Genomic DNA, 16455 nt, shown 5'->3' with positions numbered 1-16455 from the left:
ATAACGTCTTTCTTGTAATATCTTCCGCTGGAGATCGCTGGGTATTTCCCTGACACTCATGCTGAATGGACAAACCACTCACCAGCCGAGTAGTTGTTCTCACAATCTTCCCTATCTCCTTCGTAAATCTAAGTTGGTGAGGCTCCTGCATCCATGAACTTTACTTAAGAATTGTTTGAAACAGAGTTTTTTAACATACCCCTTTCATATCTGAGTTACATTTCTTTTTAATATTGCCAATAGCTCTTTCTTCCAAATGGCAAGATTTATGTGGTCGTTCCACTTCAAATCACCATAAACAGGAACCCCTGGTCTCAGTTTCTGTATAAAAGCATTACTTTACATTTATGTATGTTTATAATTTAACATTTTAATATTTGGTCAATGAGATAACCATCTTTAAGTCTCTTTGCATGTTACTTCCATACAGTTTGTTGACGACATCATAAACGGGATCTCCCAGTTTTCGATAGGCCGAAATCGGTAATAGCCGGTCTGCATTGGGGATCTAAAAATAATGTATCTGTGTGTATCATAGCCCTTAGGAAGTGGTTTTCGTGCAGTGCCGAATCAGTAAGCATGTGTGTGGTGCCAGCAGTGCGTGAGGAAAGTGAAGCTTGTTTTCCCCGCGCAGTCTCTCGCCTCTCGACCCGGTGAGTGTTGGACTTCGGCGAATGGAGCTTGTTTCCTCCGCTCCCTGCACCCGCCCCCCCCCCCTCCCCCCGCCTTCCCCAACCCCTTCCTGGCATCTAGGTTAGTACGTTGTGAACAAGCAGTACCTAAGTGTACCGCCTGTGAACCATTTTCTGCACACATTAACAAATCAAACCTTCATTAAATAATTTCTACTGCTTCAGTCAGTTTTTACTTGTATGTGACTAGCACACTGAAGTTGTAAGATGGGAGAGAATGTGGTAAGTGCTGGGCCGAAATTACACTACACACTTTGCTTAAAATAATTTATTACACGAAAATTCAATACTTGAATTTTAAAACTCAAAAACCTTGTTTCAACTTACTCAGAATGAACAACATATGCTTTGCTCATGAATCGAAGCTACAACCATAAATTTTCCATAGTGACTGTAACTCAGGAAAGGAGAAGGTGTCAAATTCCAAATGAGTTGATAGACTTTAGATAACAACAATAAAAAAAACAAATCCACTTGATGTTCAAGTTAAATCCCGCGCTCAGCAACGTATCTGTGCTTACGAAAACATTAATAGCAGCTTGGAAGTAAATAGCAAATTTCTCTAACTAACAGTCCCCACAGTAGACAGAATAGTGAAGTAATAATTACAACTGGTCACTTCGCAATAGGATGACAAATTAAAACTAAAAAACATATTACTTATGAGCTTGATTCCTAATAACAGCACACAGGCCCAAGCCCCATTGTCAAATAGTTGCTCTGAGCGTTTTTTAAAACATCAATCGTCAGTGGCTTTTACAATTCTTTAAACAGAATAGAACAATTGGATAGAGATGCCTGAAACAAGAGTTTGTTACCAAAAGCAACCCATATATGTACACAAAACACAAAGGAAGGCACTTACACGCTAAACAAGGACCGAATTAGCCCTATACGTTACACGCAGTAGCTACTGATTTAAGACTTAACAAAAAGTGACCAGCTGGAGGTCACGACACTATTCAAAACTCGACACGAGAGTAAACACATTACCCGGATTTCAGGTGTAAGCAGGACGCCGGAACAGTATAATAAGAACGATAATTCCCACCGGTTTATAGAGAACCCGGAAGAAGTGAGCCACCGCACCGTGTCTTAGCTTTCAAGACCGACTAGAAATAACATCGTGTCCACGGATTACCCGAGTGAAGAAGAACTGAAAAGACTCCCGCAATAATCCGCCATAGTGTCACCAACTCATTACGGGTCTCACAAGATTCCGCGCCACATAATTCCAGAATACCGCGCAGCACACTGATTTGATCTCCAGGATGCTGAAAGAGCCCTTCGAGCCACACGTGCCTCTAGCAGTCGGGAAGCGGCCCGTGCTATTAGTCAAGTGACAGCCACGTTGAACACACCACAGCCGACTGCCCAGGCCCCTGTCACCGCACTCCGCGTCGCCGGCGGCATCTCGCGGGGAGCGGCAACACGGCAACAGGCGCTGCGTTCCAAGTCTCTCCAACTGAAATGTGCACCGCCAAAATAGCCTCCCGCTCCCAGTACAAAAAACCCTGTGACGGCAAATTTCGAGAGGACAGTTGAACCAGCCAATAAATTCGAAAATGCAACAAAACCATCGCAAAAAGATTTGCAACGATCTGACCATGGACGACTCATACAGTAGTGAAATTATTAGTAAAAGTGACTGAAGCAATAGAAATTATTTCAGTCCTCAAAAGCCGGCCGGGTTGGCCGAGCGGTTCTAGGCGCTACAGTCTGGAACCGGGCGACCGCTACGGTCGCATGTTCGAATCCTGCCTCGGGCAAGGATATGTGTGATGTCCTTACGTTAGTTAGGTTTAAGTAGTTCTAAGTTCTAGGGGACTGATGACCTCGAAAGTTAAGTCCCATAGCGCTTAGAGCCATTTTTAGTCCTTAAAACATTCCATTTAAACTTCAAGCCTTATCTACGATCAATAAGGGCTGTCCTATTAACCAAACAGTAGCTGCATTTACGTTATAACTCTAGTTTATATTCAGCTTTAGAACGTACGTTTTTCGCAGTCCGCCTAATTGCATGTCTGACTAGGGGAATCTGGTGTCTTCTACTGTCTGTGAAACCACTCGAACATTCTGTAATAATTACTATCCAAACTACAAAGATATGAAACTAATATTACCACTTAATATCACTGTATCTGTAACCCATTCTAGGTAGCGCAGTTGGATAATAATAGAATGTCTCGGTTAAACGGATGATGAATAGGCATATACTGACATGTTATATTTATTGACTACCCTTAATTTACACTACCTAGCCAATAAGTGAAGAACCCAGAAGAGGAGGAGAAATGAAATCATACATCAATGGCTGAGACGGTATGCGATATTACACTCCTGGAAATGGAAAAAAGAACACATTGACACCGGTGTGTCAGACCCACCATACTTGCTCCGGACACTGCGAGAGGGCTGTACAAGCAATGATCACACGCACGGCACAGCGGACACACCAGGAACCGCGGATGATGGCCGTCGAATGGCGCTAGCTGCGCAGCATTTGTGCACCGCTGCCGTCAGTGTCAGCCAGTTTGCCGTGGCATACGGAGCTCCATCGCAGTCTTTAACACTGGTAGCATGCCGCGACAGCGTGGACGTGAACCGTATGTGCAGTTGACGGACTTTGAGCGAGGGCGTATAGTGGGCATGCGGGAGGCCGGGTGGACGTACCGCCGAATTGCTCAACACGTGGGGCTTGAGGTCTCCACAGTACATCGATGTTGTCGCCAGTGGTCGGCGGAAGGTGCACGTGCCCGTCGACCTGGGACCGGACCGCAGCGACGCACGGATGCACGCCAAGACCGTAGGGTCCTACGCAGTGCCGTAGGGGATCGCACCGCCACTTCCCAGAAAATTGGGGACACTGTTGCTCCTGGAGTATCGGCGAGGATCATTCGCAACCGTCTCCATGAAGCTGGGCTACGGTCCCGCACACCGTTAGGGCGTCTTCCGCTCACGCCCCAACATCGTGCAACCCACCTCCAGTGGTGTCGCGACAGGCGTGAATGGAGGGACGAATGGAGACGTGTCGTCTTCAGCGATGAGAGTCGCTTCTGCCTTGGTGCCAATGATGGTCGTATGCGTGTTTGGCGCCGTGCAGGTGAGCGCCACAATCAGGACTGCATACGACCGAGGCACACAGGGCCAACACCCGGCATCATGGTGTGGGGAGCGATCTCCTACACTGGCCGTACACTACTGGTGATCGTCGAGGGGACACTGAACAGTGCACGGTACATCCAAACCGTCATCGAACCCATCGTTGTACCATTCCTAGACCGGCAAGGGAACTTGCTGTTCCAACAGCACAATACACGTCCGCATGTATCCCGTGCCACCCAACGTGCTCTAGAAGGTGTAAGTCAACTACCCTGGCCAGCAAGATCTCCGGATCTGTCCCCCATTGAGCATGTTTGGGACTGGATGAAGCGTCGTCTCACGCGGTCTGCACGTCCAGCACGAACGCTGGTCCAACTGAGGCGCCAGGTGGAAATGGCATGGCAAGCCGTTCCACAGGACTACATCCAGCATCTCTACGATCGTCTCCATGGGAGAATAGCAGCCTGCATTGCTGCGAAAGGTGGATATACACTGTACTAGTGCCGACATTGTGCATGCTCTGTTGCCTTTGTCTATGTGCCTGTGGTTCTGTCAGTGTGATCATGTGATGTATCTGACCCCAGGAATGTGTCAATAAAGTTTCCCCTTCCTGGGACAATGAATTCACGGTGTTCTTATTTCAATTTCCAGGAGTGTATTTGAAGAGCTTATTTCAATAGTGGTACAAGTCCATTTTTGTTCGTTTTCAGATACAGAATCCTAAAGCTAAATGAGCGCTGAAAAATTTGCAGTTGAGATGCCAGAAATATTCAAGAGTATGGCTTCTTGCTAGACATGAACCTTTCAAAATGGTTCAAATGGCTCTGAGCACTATGGGACTTCTGAGGTCATCAGTCCCCTAGAACTTAGAACTACTTAAACCTAACTAACCTAAGGACATCACACACATCCATGCCCGAGGCAGGATTCGAACCTGCGACTGTAGCGGTCGCGCGGTTCCAGACTGTAGCGCCTAGAACCGCTCGGCCACCTCGGCCGGCCATGAACCTTTCTTTCTGTTTGTTTGGATCATTAATTTCAGAAGCATTATAGGCAGAAAAGTGGAGGTAATGGACTTGTACCACTATTGAAATAAGCCCTTCATTTCAGAGATTACAAAATCGATTCAGAATTTACAAAGGACTTGGCAGTATGTTCTCACTTATCAGTGCGACTCCTTCTGCCAAGGATGTATGCACTGATCCGGTTGGGAATTGCTGCTGTATCCTCTGATGAGGCAAGATGGCCCACACTATTGTAACTGGATCTTGATGTCCTGGATGCTGATACTTGGACAGAGCTGCTGTTCGAGCTGGTCCCACACGTGTTCTATTGGGGACGGACCTGAAGATCTTAGTGGCCACGGGGGTACCTCAACGTCACACATACTGTTCAGAGAGACAGGTTCCATTTGTGGATGAGCATTGTCATCTTGAAAAGAGGGACCACAATACTGTCTCATGAGAGATAACATATGAGGACGCAGGTTGTCCGTGATGTATTGTTGTGCCGTCAGAGTTCGCTCAGTCACGCCCACCGTCTTTACACACCATGGAGCCAGGAGTAACACAGCTGTGACTTTCCAAAACAATGGAAAAATGGGACCTCTTCGGATGTCTCTACCACACTCACTGAAGATACGGGGCAGCGTAGAGCGGCGATTCATATTTGATCATCAGCAGCGGTTTCTGTTATTGTGTTAACAACAGCCTACTCCTGGGTGCAGTTGTGAAGGGGTTACGATGTGCCTGTTGCTTAATTAAGCGATCCTCCCATTTGGTACGCAGACGTGGTCGATCGGAACTTGACTGTAAATATGCAGGCCCTCACGTTCTCATGCGGGCTGCTACCACATCCGAATACTCCGCAAACATGGATACTGCCGCGATTCCACCGGGCAACTAAATTGAGATCCACAATGAGGCCCCATTAAAACTGTGCCATATGCTGATAACACTGTCTCAGACAACACGGCAACTCCGTGTCCTTCACAGTGATTACTCAACATTTTACGCTTTTCACGTCTCTTATATACCGTACCACAACACTAGACGCATCTGACACTACTGCATTCTATCTCCGTCGATCCATCCTGGCTAAGGGACGGCGGGGGGTCAGATATTTACCAAAGATAAATCACCAGACAGCCCTATTTTTTTCTGTCCAGATTCGGCAACTCATTAATGGCATCTTCAGGCCCCAATGCACGTCATGCATAGACAGTCGCAAACATCGATGGAGCCATCAATAACTGGATTCTGTGGAGTGTGTAGGTACTTTTATTTCGAAGATATGAGTACAAATGACAAATAAGTAGGTATACCATGGCTCGAGACTGTAAGTCACCCTGTTCTATTATCTGTATGAGTACTCGTCAGCAGATGTCGGACCCCAAGATGGGTGAAACGTCATCATATTCAGGTTAATAACGTCGATCGAATCACACATGTGATCTCGAATGATAGTCCTGGCCAGGGCAAACTGGACAGAGGTGTATATTTCGTCTGGAAGCCTCCGCAGTGGTTCACTCACAGACGAGGCGTGTATTCATTCCACATTTAATGAAGACAGCACTTCATCGTTATACGGCACTTCGTCATTAGACATTAATTCAACCTTTTCGATGTAACCGTCAGGAACTGTCAGCTCAGTCGAATCTGTCCAAATTTCTGCATGACCACAGACTGAAACCAACTTTGATTGCATCAAGAAACGTTGATCACAGCGGCCATAATAACAACAGTATAAGAAAAGATAAGACTCTTGAACATGGCAACTGTCAGTAACTGTAGAGCTATGAATGTAAACTTAATCATACAGGCAACGAGCTGTACATCAGAAGTTTATTCAAATCTTTACCGCTATTTCGACAGATATAAACCTGTTTTCCTTGGAAGAAGTAATAACGCTTGTTACATATTGTGTGAAAAGAGAAACGACGTCATTAGGCATGTTCAACAGTCAAATTATCCATAAAATGCCATGGAATAGCCAGCCGCTGTGGCCGAGCGGTTCTAGGCCCTTCAGTCTGGAGCCGCGCGACTGCTACGGTCGCAGGTTCGTATCCTGCCTCGGGCATGGATGTGTGTGATGTCCATAGGTTAGTTAGGTTTAGGTAGTTGTAAGTTCTAGGGGGCTGATGACCTCAGATGTTATGTCCCATGGTGCTCAGAGCCATTTGAACCATTTGAGCTATGGCACAGCCACAACGCGTAGTCAACAGGAAACATGAGGCATGAAAAAATCTAAGGCTACGTACATCGTACACGCAAAGAGATAAAAACACAGAAATCAGTCGCAGTACCAATGGTTTTTTATTATTCTTGAATATCCTGATTTCAGCAATGAATAGCCGTCTTCAGTACATCTGAGTGATTTACAATCCAACAAACTCGCATCAATACATGTCGCCATACGACTGGAAGGAAAATGCTGCGAGCTGGTTATTTATTGCTGACTTCTGGATATGCAAGAATAATAAAAAAGCATGGGACTGAAACTGATTTCTCTGTTCCCGTCTTTCATTGTAACAGTTCTAAATGTCTCCAGTTTTGAGTTTGCAGGTAAACTTCCATTATCTGACCTCAACGAGACAACATTCCACGTTAATACTCGTTTAATTTCTTTAGCCATTACAGAACAAGGCTGAAGCGGACGTAGAAGTGCACCGGTATTGATTCTAGAGGTAGTAAGTTGCAGCACCGAATTAGCATGCGAAAATATCATTAACTAGCGTGGCTTACAGCTCTGTGACTTAACTGAATTTCTTAGCATAACCTAACCCCATACAAATTAACCATACTAACATCTATATTATGAATGGGCATATCACTAAATTGGGATAATAGACACGATGTGTGGGACCAGACATAAAAAAAATGAATGTCTTATTCTTTCAGGGCAACAACATCTGGAAAACGAGTTGTGACATATTCACAGTAACGTTTCACAGCGATCCAGGAAATATTTTTATTATAAATCCAGTCATGGATCACAAATTTTATTAGCCAGGTAATTAATTTCGGTCAGCTATGACCAACTTCAGACCTGACTGAATGTAGTTCAAAAAATGGTTCAAATGGCTCTGAGCACTATGGGACTCAACTGCTGTGGTCATCAGTCCCCTAGAACTTAGAACTAATTAAACCTAACTAACCTAAGGACATCACACACATCCATGCCCGAGGCAGGATTCGAACCTGCGACCGTAGCAGCAGCGCGGCTCCGGACTGGAGCGCCTAGAACCGCACGACCACCGCGGCCGGCCAATGTAGTAGGTTACTCATGTCTTTAAAGTATAAACATGTCTGTCGTAACACTATCCATGGTAACTTTTCAGGCTTTCCCGGCGATCTAATGACATCTTGGGTTGTCGGGTGTTCTGCCGGATATCAGCGTCGTACTTGCACGATATTTCGGTCACGTAGCTCGTAACCTTCATCAGGTGCCACCTGAGACTGCTCCTCGAGTGGACCTGGTCCAATATTTATGCCTATGGCCTTCCCCCTCCACCAACGGCTGCAGGCGTTTCCTCTGTGGTCCGCGCCCATTCCCTGCGACCTGCTGGAGCGTTGCTGCTCCGTTTTCCGTCCGCTGCGGTTCTAGGTGTTCCCTCTGCGGTCCGTGCCCACCAAACCCGCTCCTGGGGGTTTCATCTACGGTCTGGGGTACCAAGCGTTCCCCCTGCGGTCCGCGCCCGCTCACCACGACTTGTTGGAGCGTTGCCGCTCCGTTTTTCGTCCCTTGCGGCTCTGGATGTTCCCTCTGCGGCCCGCGCCCACCAGTCCCACTTCTGGGTGTTCCATCTTCGGTCTGGCGCGCCTGGCAGTCCGTCAGGGGCTCGTTTTCCATCTCCATGTCTCTGGTTCTTCTGTTTATGTAGTGCTGCAGCTGGCCCCGTTGCTCCTTTAACAATTCCAGAGCCGGATCCCAGGCTCTGCTTAGCTGGTACCCTGTGTCACGGTTCATAAGATCGTCAGCCATTGGTGGAGGGGGAAGGCCATAGGCATAAATATTGGACCAGGCCCACTCGAGTAGCAGTCTCAGGTCGCACCTGATGAAGGTTACGAGCTACGTGACCGAAATATCGTGCAAGTACGGCGCTATATCCGGCAGAACACCCGACAACCCAAGATGTCACTATCCATGGTATTCAGGAAAAAAACGTTTTTGGATATTTTGACGACGTTTGTGTGGCTGATTAACGTAACTGTAGGCAATGAAACGAATTACATAATGTACTGGATTCACTCAGGTCTGAAAACGGTCATAGCTGACCGAAAATAATTACCTGGTTAATAAAATTTGTGATCCATGACTGGATTTGTAGCAAAACATTTAGAAAACATCGCCATGTTGTTTTCGTTGTTGCCATATTCAATCTGGAGGTCGGTTTCATGCAGTTTTCTACATTAGTGTGTCCTCTGTACAAATAATGCAACCTACATCCATTTCAATCAGCTTAGTTAAGTCAAGTTCTGGTCTGTAGCTTGCATGTGAACTGTGTACATAGACTTCCACCTCGTTATGTTGCCAAGTGAATTGCAGACCGAACAGGCTTATCTACTTATCGACTAATCCGGTAATCGCCCGTTGACGCTCGCTGTCGAAACTTGTGAACTGCGGACAGTCATTTACTCACGTTCGATAAATACCTCGTTCTGCCCACCCACTCAGTTTTATTCACTTTTATTTACTCACCACACATTTAGGTGTTTCATATTCCCGCTTCATCATGTAGTACGTGTGATACCATCGCCCATCTATACCACGAAGGAGGCAATCGAGACAGCCGCAGACTTTGGCCAGAGTTCAACTGCGACCGCTCTAGGAAGACGCAGCGGCTACCGCCATTCTGTCTCTCGTTGCGGAAGTACCACGCCTCTTCGGGAAGCGCCGCCGCAGAATCGCAAAACAAGTGTACGAAGGGCCACCGATAGCGCTTCAAGAGACATTTTATTGGGAGCACCGTTATCGTGTAGACAGAAGGTGAGTGAAACTACAAATACTGATGTTATCATTGATGCCTACATCTAACTAATAATATCTAAATAACTTACAATAATTTACTCATAAACTGTATTATGAAAGTAACTTATTGTAACTTAAAACCAAACTACTCATCTACAAGTTTCACCTTTATTTTTTTTTCAATTCACAGAGTCATGGAAATAACCACAGATTTCATGAACAGCGGAAGATCACATCGACTGTTTGTAGCAAACGGATTTAAGTTGAGGCTTCACAGGAAGTTGGAGGATGGTACGCTGAGATGTGCTTGTACTAAGAAAACTTATAATGCCGGCTTGAATTCGTAGAGCGCCTGTAAAGTTATAGCCAGCAATCTCAGTTGTACCCAAGAAAAACCAACAAACTGAGAGGTGAACCGACAAAAGTTGAGCCACTCATTGCAAAGCAAAGTATCTCGTGCAGGCTGAGTACATTGACACAAGGATGGAGATATCAAAACTTTCACACAGAAAGACGAAAGCCGGATTCGGTACAACATCCATCGTGCACGATCTGCAGTCCAGCCAAAATTTTTCCGTAGGAAACAAAAACCTCACGACAATATTACGCTTCTCACCGTTAAGGCGAGTCGTGAAGAACAGTTTTTGATGAAAAACGACAAGGTGAACAACGTCATCATATTTTCAACAACTACTAATCTGATGGTACTGAAAAAAATGGTTCAAATGGCTCTGAGCACTATGAGACTCAACATCTCACGTCATAAGTCCCCTAGATCTTAGAACTACTTAAGCCTAACTAACCTAAGGACATCACACACACCCATGCCCGAGGCAGGATTCGAACCTGCGACCGTAGCAGTCCCGCGGTTCCGGACTGCAGCGCCAGAACCGCTAGACCACCGCGGCCGGCGATGGTACTGAGTGAGATGTAACAAGTATATTTGGATGGTATATTCAAGAGTTTCCCACTGCACTTCACATCGTTATTCACCACTGTAAGCTGAACGAATCGCTTATTTCTGCACAACCTTCTTTCTGTCTACCGTCTTGCGGAGGTTCTGCTTGAGATGCAAACAGACACATGCGTTAAAACTCAGGAGTACGAACAGTGCCAAGCGAAAACAAATGAAAAAAAACTGTGGAGGCAGATTGGAAACTTGATAAAGGAATCATCGATCGGTTTCTTGATTGAGATGGTTATCGTCCACTTTCCTTACAAGATTACACTCCTAATATTTCAGAAAGGACTTCCCAATACTTAGCTATTATAAACTGAAAAAACTGCTATGTAGATCATTACTCAGACCTGTTCGAAGGTAACTTCAGATCTGCTCATCTGTGTTAGTCCTTCGCGGGACTGAATGTACTAAATTTTGAAATTACATACCGCTTTTTAAACTGGGGTAACGATATTTGGAAAATCGAGAAGCAGCATGAAAGGATTGCAGCTCATAGTCAAAATGGTTGAAATGACTCTCAGCACTATGGGACTTAACATCTGAGGTCATCAGTCCCCTAGAACTTAGAACTACTTGCCGGCCGGAGTGGCCGAGCAGTTCTAGGCGCTGCAGTCTGGAACCGCGCGATCACTACGGTCGCAGGTTCGAATCCTGCCTCGGGCATGGATGTGTGTGATGTCCTTAGGTTAGTTAGGTTTAAGTAGTTCTAAGTTCTAGGGGACAGATGACCTGAGAAGTTAAGTCCCATAGTGCTCCGAGCCATTTGAATCATTTTTTAGAACTACTTAAACCTAACTGACCTAAGGACATCACACACACATCCATGCCCGAGGCAGGATTCGAACCTGCGACAGTAGCAGTCGCGCGGTTCCGGACTGAAGCGCCTAGAACCGCTCGGCCACAAAAGTCGGCATGGCAGGATTTGGCAGGCGTTCCCATTTGTCCAACGTGAATCAACCAAAGTCCTTTGGAGCGTGAACGCACGCCGCGGCGATACCGGCCGGCCATATCGAACGTTCTATGTGGCAATGGATACACTGCACACTCCAGCACTATTTCGACTTACTTGTAAATTTGTGTAGTTTTTTTATAGTTCCTTTACCTTTGCTATAATGACAGTAACCCATGTCATCGAAGATAATAAATTGCTGGCTCGAATCTGTCTCCCAGCGCTTGTTTTACGAGATCTTCTTCACATTCTCTTGTCTGGACTTTCTACCGAGCATTACATAATTTTGGCCGCTCTTGTAATTGCACGTATTATTCTATACCATTGTTCGGGCTGCTGACTTAGAGCCTGTATATTGTAACCACTGCACAACGAAGATTAATTATTAGTAAATAAGGTAAATTTGAAAGTCTCGCTTATTTATAACGTATCGTGTCTCACCCATTATCATTACTGTTTTCCTGTTAAAGTGTTTTATAATGGGCAGTTGAAAATGTGCCGTCAGCTATCGTTAATGGCTCATGCTGCTGCCAGAGAGGTATTGCACTGGTGTGAGAAACTTAGGGACAAAAGAAAGTTTCCCGTGACGTGTCACTGCCAGTTAGCATAGCGCGATGAAATATGGAACACGAATAGAGAGAACTGCTACAGTACAGTGCAGAAGATAATAAATCGCAGTGGCTTCGGTATAATTACCTCCTCTGAAAAACGTGTGATTTCTATTCGCTTTGCCGCGCGGGATTAGCCGAGCGGTCTTGGGCACTGCAGTCATGGGCTGTGCGGCTGGTCCAGGCGGAGGTTCGACTCGTCCCTCTGGCATGGATGTGTGTGTTTGTCCTTAGGATAATTTAGGTTAAGTAGTGTGTGAGCTTAGGGATTGATGACCTTAGCAGTTAAGTCCCGTAAGATTTCACACACATTTGAACATTTCTATTCGCTTTATTGCGTATTTCTTTCACTTACAATCTGTACTGTAGTAATTCTTTTTATTTATGCTCCATTTTTCTTTGAACTACACTACTTGCACGGACACATGATGTGAAAGTTACTTTAGTGTATACAGTTATCCTTGCATAGCTGTATTGTCAAGTAAGAAAGGTCGAACCTGTAGTGTATTTAATTTAACTGAAGCTAAACTCAAACTTCTGTATGATAATAATGTAATTCCATTCAACTAAACTAAAAATTATATTCAGGAGCCAATAGCTATCATCCTGAATATTTTTGTAGTGTGTTCCCCACATTTACCTCTCCTCACCGATCCTGTAGAGGACCTCATCGTTTCTTATATTATCCGTCCACCTAATTTTGAGCAACATTCTGTAGCATCACATTTAAAACGATTCGATTACCTTCTTTTCCAGTTTTGTCCGAGATTCGCTCCCATACAACACTGAGCTGCAAGCGTTTTTTTTTTAAAAATTTTTTTTGGTCATCAGTCTACTGATTGGTTTGATGCGGCCCGCCACCAATTCCTTTCCTGTGCTAACCTCTTCATCTCAGAGTAGCACTTGCAACCTACGTCCTCAATTATTTGCTTGACGTATTCCAATCTCTGTCTTCCTCTACAGTTTTTGCCCTCTACAGCTCCCTCTAGTACCATGGAAGTCATTCCTTCATGTCTTAGCAGATGTCCTATCATCCTGTCCCTTCTCCTTATCAGTGTTTTCCACATTCCTTTCCTCTCCGATTCTGCGTAGAACCTCCTCATTCCTTACCGTATCAGTCCACCTAATTTTCAACATTCGCCTATAGCACCACATCTCAAATGCATCGGTTCTCTTCTGTTCCGGTTTTCCCACAGTCCATGTTTCACTACCATACACTGCTGTACTCCAGACGTACATCCTCAGAAATTTCTTCCTCAAATTAAGGTCGGTATTTGATATTAGTAGACTTCTCTTGGTCAGAAATGCCTTTTTTGCCATAGCGAGTCTGCTTTTGATGTCCTCCTTGCTCCGTCCGTCATTGGTTATTTTAGTGCCTAGGTAGCAGAATTCCTTAACTTCACTGACTTCGTGACCATCAATCCGGATGTTAAGTTTCTCGCTGTTGTCATTTCTACTACTTCTCATTACCTTCGTCTTTCTCCGATTTACTCTCAAACCATACTATGTACTCATTAGACTGTTCATTCCGTTCAGCAGATCATTTAATTCTTCTTCACTTTCACTCAGGATAGCAATGTCATCGGCGAATCGTATCATTGATATCCTTTCACCTTGTATTTTAATTCCACTCCTGAAGCTTTCTTTTATTTCCATCATTGCTTCCTCTATGTACAGATTGAAGAGTAGGGGCGAAAGGCTACAGCCTTGTCTTACACCCTTCTTAATACGAGCACTTCGTTCTTGATCGTCCACTCCTATTATTCCCTCTTGGTTGTTGTACATATTGTATATGACCCGTCTCTCCCTATAGCTTACCCCTACTTTTTTCAGAATCTCGAACAGCTTGCACCATTTTATATTGTCGAACGCTTTTTCCAGGTCGACCAATCCTATGGAAGTGTCTTGATTTTTCTTTAGCCTTGCTTCCATCATTAGCCGTAACGTCAGAATTGCCTCTCTCGTCCTTTTACTTTTCCTAAAGCCAAACTGATCGTCACCTAGCGCATTCTCAATTTTCTTTTCCATTCTTCTGTATATTATTCTTGTAAGCAGCTTCGATTCATGAGCTGTTAAGCTGATTGTGCGATAATTCTCGCACTTGTCAGCTCTTGCCGTCTTCGGAATTGTGTGGATGATATTTTTCCGAAAGTCAGATGGTATATCGCCAGACTCATATTCTACACACCAACGTGAATAGTCGTTTTGTTGCCACTTCCCCCAATGATTTTAGAAATTCTGATGGAATGTTATCTATCCCTTCTGCCTTATTTGACCGTAAGTCCTCCAAAGCTCTTTTAAATTCCGATTCTAATACTGGATCCCCTATCTCTTCTAAATCGACTCCTGTTTCTTCTTCTATCACATCAGACAAATCTTCACCCTCATAGAGGCTTTCAATGTATTCATTCCAACTGTCTGCTCTCTCCTCTGCAATTAAGTGTGGAATTCCCGTTGCACTCTTAATGTTACCACCGTTGCATTTAATGTCACCAAACGTTGTTTTGACTTTCCTGTATGCTGAGTCTGTCCTTCCGACAATCATATCTTTTTCGATGTCTTCACATTTTTTCTGCAGCCATTTCGTCTTAGCTTCCCTGCACTTCCTATTTATTTCATTCCTCAGCGGCTTGTATTTCTGAATTCCTAATTTTCCCGGAACATGTTTGTACTTCCTCCTTTCATCAATCAACTGAAGTATTTCTTCTGTTACCCATGGTTTCTTCGCAGCTACCTTCTTTGTACCTATGTTTTCCTTCCCAACTTCTGTGATGGCCTTTTTTAGAGATGTCCATTCCTCTTCAACTGTACTGCCTACTGCGCTATTCCTTATTGCTGTATCTATAGCGTTAGAGAACTTCAAACGTATCTCGTCATTCCGTAGTACTTCCGTATCCCACTTCTTTGCGTATTTATTCTTCCTGACTAATGTCTTGAACTTCAGCCTACTCTTCATCATTACTATATTGTGATCTGAGTCTATATCTGCTCCTGGGTACGTCTTACAATCCAGTATCTGATTTCGGTATCTCTGTCTGACCTTGACGTAATCTAATTGAAATCTTCCCGTATCTCCCGGCCTTTTCCAAGTATACCTCCTCCTCTTGTGATTCTTGAACAGGGTATTCGCTATTACTAGCTGAAACTTGTTACAGAACTCAATTAGTCTTTCTCCTCTTTCATTCCTTGTCCCAAGCCGATATTCTCCTGTAACCTTTTCTTCTACTCCTTCCCCTACAACTGCGTTCCAGTCGCCCATGACTATTAGATTTTCGTCCCCCTTTACATACTGCATTACCCTTTCAATATCCTCATACACTTTCTCTATCTGTTCATCTTCAGCTTGCGACGTCGGCATGTTTTCTGCTATGCTGTAGGCATACATTACCAGAAATTTCTTTCTCAAATTTACACCTTTGTTGATACTAGCAGGCTTCTTTTGGCTAGAAATGTTCTGTTAGTCAGTACTAATCTGATTTTTACGTCGTCCTGCTCTATCCGTCGCCCGTTATTTTGCTTTCAAGGTAGAAGGATTCATTCATTTCATCAACCACACGCTTCCCAATTTTGGTGGTCTGTTTATCGCTAATGTAATTTCTGCTACTCCTGTTATAGGTTATGTGTGACCAAAATAACGGCATTGGGTCCGCCAGCATATCAGTAATATCCTTTACGTCACTGTAAAACAAATCGTTGCTTAGACACGACAGTAGATGTGCATAGTATCTGTTTAAGCCACCGGGCCAGGGGACTCGAGAAACGCCCTTGAGAGTAATCCGCTGCAAGACGCTAGCAATGAACGAAATCATTGTGAGGTAAGTCACTCCCATTGTGAGCGGGCTGGCGGCGCTCCCATTGGCCAGGCATCCGGCGGGGCGGGGCCTGCTGGGATACCAGAAGCCGGCGGCCTTCCGCATAGCGGAGTAGCCGAGGAGGGCGCTTGGCAGCCGGTTCCTATCGCCCGCCAAGGACCGCGGTTCAACGCGAATACCAACAGGTCGACGCGCTAAGAGTCGCAAATTAACCTACAGCCGATCACACAGCGATACGCCTACTTACCAAGCACTGGCAACGATTTGCGAATTCATTTGAGTGAGTGTTTCCTGAGTTGCTGACAGACCGCTCCTATAAGAGGTGACTGCCGCATCCACTGTTTACTGCAGAATTGTTCAG

The sequence above is a fragment of the Schistocerca piceifrons genome, chromosome 8 (genome assembly GCF_021461385.2).
Source record: "Schistocerca piceifrons isolate TAMUIC-IGC-003096 chromosome 8, iqSchPice1.1, whole genome shotgun sequence".
Taxonomy (NCBI): Eukaryota; Metazoa; Arthropoda; class Insecta; order Orthoptera; family Acrididae; genus Schistocerca; species Schistocerca piceifrons.
This window is presented reverse-complemented; position numbering follows the sequence as displayed.